The following is a 5,724-nucleotide window of genomic DNA, read 5'->3' on the forward strand; positions in this document are numbered from 1 at the left end:
ATAATGTCACGTTCTTCCCGTCCACTTGACATGAAAGTGCAAACTCCTCCGAGCCTTTTAGCGCCAATCAAGCTGAATTCCCAGGTTGCTACGCAAAGACTTGGAGGCACGTGGGGAGGTGGACCTGGGAAAAGGAAGCAGGAAGGAGGGCAGCGGTCTTGCCAAGAGTAACCTCTCACAAATGCAGAAAGAATGATAGAATTAGAACAATCACTATCCCTAACCCCCAGAGAAATAGTAGACCTAGGCAAAGAGCATTAGCAAACTTAAAACCGTTAGGCAAAGGGTTATTGGGAAAGAACAGATGTGCATGTTGCTGAAGTTACCAACCCACAGATTACGTCCCAAATGGAAAGGTAAAAAATAAAAAACCCTGGGAGTGCCACTTTATTTTCATTATCATTGGGATATCTTGAGAAGTGCCTCTTATGTGAAGTAAAACAAAAACCCAGACCTGTTGCTAACAGCTGCCAATGGATTAGAACTCCCCGTCTTTTGGTTAGCAGCTGAACGCTTAACCACTGAGCCCCCAGGGCTTCTTAAGAGCATACAGTGTCAGGCCAAAAATGCTTTACCTGAATCTAATCAATTCATCAAAAGGTATGATCAATTCTTTAGACTTCCAGTATACACGTAGTAGAGGAATAAATTAAAAGATGGCATGAAGAAACGATGAGACAATTTCAGAATGCAGGATGTTCCATAGAACAATTGGGTTGGACTTTTAAAGAATCAATGTCAAAACAAAGCAAAACAACAGAACATGACGGGAGGCTGATCTAGACTAAAAGGGATTAAGGAAATAACCAAAGGCAATGAATGACCTTTGACTGGATCCTGGTTAGAAAACACTGTTATGAAAGATGTATTGTTGTTGTTAGTTACCGTCGATTATTATTAAGTCCTTATTAAAATAAAAGTATCACGGAATAGAGGATATGTGGTAACAGAGTACAGTGTAAAGAACCTATGGGCATCTGCAGTTGTGGTCGAGTGGTTAAGGCAATGATCCAGAAGTCCACTGAGGTCACGCCGCGGACTATGAGCATTGACTTTTGTCTTCATTTCCGTCTCTGATCGCTAATTACAATATTGTATTGCAAGCTACTTTTAAAAATATTAAACATTCTCTCGGATCTTTTACCAGTTACCTAACAATGGATTTCTCATTGCCCCGGAAAGAATTATTTTGGATGACTAAACTAAGCCAAGGGAACCAATAGAATCCTATTTTGTTTCAGCTCTGAGGTTTCTTGGGTTTGAAATTCCGACAATCGAAGAAAGCAAGCTAAAAGAAGAGTTTCGTATAGTCACCTTTAGAATGACACAGTAATCCCTTTTTCTATGAGCTTAAGTAGAACAATACCTTTGCCAAAGGGCCAGTGGCGCAAAGGATAACGCGTCTGACTACGGATCAGAAGATTCCAGGTTCGACTCCTGGCTGGCTCGTTAGCACTTAACTTTTTGAGACTCCACAAATAGCACTTAACTTTTTGAGACTCCACAAATTAACAAAGTTCGTATGAAAGTATTAGGTTCTGAGAAATGAGCTCACCAGAAATTTTATTCTCTCACCAACAAGTGGTTCCTCTGCGTTTACTGATATAAAGTACACTGAGGAAGGATGTTGGAGAGACTCCGTGGTCTGACACCCTGTAATGATGTCCCGAGTGCTGCCTTCTGTTCTCATTTCTCCCTCGCTCCAAATACAAAAGAGTTCTTGCTGCCTCATACTATTCTGTAGGTGTTTTTGTTTTGTTTGAGTGATTGATTTAATAAGGAAGGAATACTGCTGTCTTAGGCTGAGTTCCCCAGAAGAGCAAAACCAGTAAAGTGCCCCATAGGGTTTCCAATGCGCGGCTGACGGATTCGAGCTGCCAACCTTTTAACTACTGCACCACTAGGGCTCCATAAGTACATGTAGAGTGATTTATTTCAAGGAAATGCCTCAAAAAATCTAGCCCCAGAAACCTCTGTGATATTAACTACTACTACTATACTAGTCGGAAAGCCTGGTGGTGTAGTAGTTAAAGAGCTATGGCTGCTAACCAAAAGGTCTAGCAGTTCATATTCACCAGGCGCTCCTTGGCAACTCTTATCAGTCAGTTCTACTCTGTCTTACAGGGTCGCTATGAGTTGGAATCGACTCGAAGGCAGAGTGTTTCGGGTTTTGGTACTATACTAGTCATTCACTCAGTTCCAGGCACACTGGCCTTTTGCCATTCTTGGACCAAAGGGGCCTGTTCCTGCCACAGAATCTTTGCATTTTCTGTTCTCTCTGCCTGTAACCATCATCCCCCATATAGCAATGTGGTTCTCTCCCTCATCTCTTTGAAATAGTTGCTGAAATTCATCTTCTCCGTGAGACCTTCCCTGACCTTTCTATTTAAATTTGCAACACCTCCCCGCCATCAAGCAGCTAAAGCAAAACGAAGAATTGAAGTAAAAGAACTGAACAGAAGATTTCAAAGGGCCTCTTGAGAAGACAAAGTTTTATAATCACATGTGCAAAGAGCTGGAGATGGAAAACCAAACGGGAAGAACACGCTTGGGGTTTCTCAAGCTGAAAGAATTGAAGAAAAAATTCAAGCCTCGAGCTGCAATAGTGAAGGATTCCATGGGGAAAATATTAAATGATGCAGGAAGCATCAAAAGAAGATGGAAGGAATACACAGAGTTATTATACCAAAAAGAATTAGTCGATAGTCAACCATTTCAAGAGGTGGCATATGGTCAGGGACTGATGGTACTGAAGGAAGAAGTCCAAGCTGCTCTGAAGGCATTGGTGAAAAACAAGGCTCCAGGAATTGATGGAATATCAATGGAGATGTTTCAACAAACAGATGCAGCGCTGGAGGTGCTCACTCGTCTATGCCAAGAAATATGGAAGACAGCTTCCTGGCCAACTGATCGGAAGAGATCCATATTTATGCCTATTCCCAAGAAAAGCAATCCAACCGAATGTGGAAATTATAGAACAATATCATTAATATCACACACAATCAAAATTTTGCTGAAGATCATTCAAAAACAGCAGTGTATCGACAGGGAACTGCCAGAAATTCAGGCTGGTTTCAGAAGGAGATGTGGAATGGGGAGTCAGGACTGGAGGAAGACTCATTAACAGCCTGCGTTATGCACATGATACAACCTTGCTTGCTGAAACTGAAGAGGACTTGAAGCACTTACTAATGAAGATCAAAGACCACAGCCTTCAGTATGGATTACACCTCAACATTAAACAAAAATCCTCACAACTGGACCAATGAGCAACATTATGATAAATGGATAAAAGAATGAAGTTGTCAAGGATTTTATTTTACTTGGATCCACAAACAACAGCGATGGAAGCAGCAGTCAAGAAATAAAAAGACGCATTGCATTGGGCAAATCTGTTGCAAAGGACCTCTTCAAAGTGTGGAAGAGCAAAGATGTCACCCTGAAGACTAAGGTGTGCCTGACCCAAGCCATGGTATTTCAATCACATTATATGCATGTGAAAGCTGGACAATGAATAAGGAAGACCGAAGAAGAGTTGACGCCTTTGAATTGTGGTGTTTGCGAAGAATATTGCATATACCATGGGCTGCCAAAAGAACGAACAAATCTGTCTTGGAAGAAGTACAACCAGAATGCTCCTTACAGGCAAGGATGGCGAGACTGCGTCTATACATACTTTGGACATGTTGTCAGGAGGGATCCCTCTCTGGAGAAGGGCATCATGCTTGGCAGAGTACAGGGTCGGCGGAAAAGAGGAAGACCCTCAACGAGATGGATTGACACAGTGGCTGCAACAATGAGCTCAAGCATAACAACGATTGTGAGGATGGCGCAGGACCAGGCAGTGTTTCTTTGTGTTGTGCATAGGGTCGCTATGAGTCGGAACTGACTCGACCGCACCTAACAACAACCCCGCCGCCCAACACAAGCACTCTTTATTCTCCTTCCCTGCGTTATCTTATCGTTCTCCACAGTTTATTTTTTCTTTCCTCCATTAGAATGGAAGCTTCGTAAGAGCAGGGTTTTGCTTTCTTTTTCATTGATCGACTGCTGTATCCTAGCACTACGGGGTGACTGGCAATCAAATATTTCCTGTTCGAATAAATGAATAAATAACTAGAAAAACAGAATTTGGGAATTAGTAAAGGAATAAATGAATGCAGCAGAGCTTTTGCTCTGCACAACTTTGAACATGTTATTTAAACTCTAAAAACTTCAGTATTCTCATTTGTAAAGTGAGAATAATAGTAGTACTTTGTAGAATTGTGAAGATTAAATGATTTGGAACTGGGACTAGTGAATGGCACATAAATGCTCAAGCAGTCAATAAAAGCCATTATTGTTACTTTTATTGTTCTCATTATTTTTGAGAGTTGATTTTTGCATAGTGATGTATGGCAGACAGAGAAGCAGAAGTCTGAGAGAACTGCACATCAAAAAGGTTCTTCTCAGGCCCCATGGCAACTGTAGAAGGTTCCCCCTCGTATTACAAATTAGTGCCCTTTTTCTCTTATCTAAAGCAGATGCTGGGAGTAGGTCCGACTCATGGCGACACTTCTCTGTGGTAGATAGCCCTTTCTTCAAGGGGCCTTTGAATGGACTCCAACCTTTTGGTTAGCTGACAAGAGCCGTTTCCACCACCTTGGAATTTGGGGCGAAAAAGATATCAAGGTAGCAGAGGATGGTTTCGATCCATCGACCTCTGGGTTATGGGCCCAGCACGCTTCCGCTGCGCCACTCTGCTCCGTGGTTGCTAGCTTTTTCTTTGTACAATCCAGTGCAGATTTCAGATTGTTTTCTGTTTGCAGTGTGTAAGGTATAAGCTATAAGACGGGCAGCCCTAGGTGGCGTAGTGGTTAGGTGCTACGGCTGCTAACCAAATGGTCCGTAGTTCAAACCCGCCGAGGCGCTCTTCGCAAACTCTATGGGCCAGTTCTACTCAGTGGGCTTGTTTTGTTTTGTTTTAAGGTATAAGGTATTTCCTTTCCTCTTTAACTGGTAAACCCTGCTGGCTTAGTGGTTAAGTGCTATGACTGGTAACCGTAAAGGTTGGCATTGTGAATCCGCCAGGCGCTTCTTGGAAACTGTACGGGGCAGTTATACGCTGTCCTAAAAAGCCACTAGGAGTCGTAATAGACTCGACTGCAAAGGTTTTTCTGGTGGTTTTGGTCTTTCCACCTACCTCCTCTATTTTTCGTCTTTCATCTTGGGCCTGCTCCACATTCCCTTTTCAAAATCGTTGCCTAAAAGCAGTTTCTAAGATGTCTGCACCTTTGCAGCTTACTGAAGAAAACCGAAGCTCTGAAACTCTGTCTTAGGAACTTGGCACTCAACTCGTTAGAGTCTCAAATACTGATTTCTAGGAATGAATTTTGAACTCAGGTTTTTCCGGCGCCTCCCACGGTGCACGTACTGACTCTGCAGCTGGAACCAACTCCTGGGTTCTTCGCGTCCTTGGGAAGGCAGAGGAGAGGAAGGGGCGCTGACCAGTCCTGTGGCCCTTTTCCTGGCCATGCTGGAGCGACCAAGTCAAAACTGAAGAGGGAGCAGAAAAGAAAAGCAAATCATTCTGTGAGTCGTCTTTCGCGAAGGATGCGGGAGACGTGGAGAGCACACGCTGTGACTATACACAAGGTTCAGCGCTCCTTTTCCCTTACACGGTGAAACTTCACAAAGATTGTAGGGGCGATTTCTCTCTATTTACAAGACTGAATAAGAGAGTGT

The 5,724-nt window shown here is 43.0% G+C and overlaps 2 non-coding genes across 2 annotated transcripts; one reads left to right on the top strand and one right to left on the bottom strand.

The window, feature by feature from the left end:
* The first annotated feature begins 1,376 nt into the window (after window positions 1-1,376).
* Window positions 1,377-1,449, top strand: TRNAR-ACG (transfer RNA arginine (anticodon ACG)). Its single transcript has one exon. It is a non-coding gene; the product is annotated as a tRNA-Arg (tRNA).
* Window positions 1,450-4,672: 3,223 nt separating this feature from the next.
* TRNAM-CAU (transfer RNA methionine (anticodon CAU)) lies at window positions 4,673-4,744 on the bottom strand. The gene has a single exon. It is a non-coding gene; the product is annotated as a tRNA-Met (tRNA).
* Window positions 4,745-5,724: the final 980 nt, after the last annotated feature.

This window comes from Loxodonta africana, chromosome 1 (genome assembly GCF_030014295.1).
Source record: "Loxodonta africana isolate mLoxAfr1 chromosome 1, mLoxAfr1.hap2, whole genome shotgun sequence".
Taxonomy (NCBI): Eukaryota; Metazoa; Chordata; class Mammalia; order Proboscidea; family Elephantidae; genus Loxodonta; species Loxodonta africana.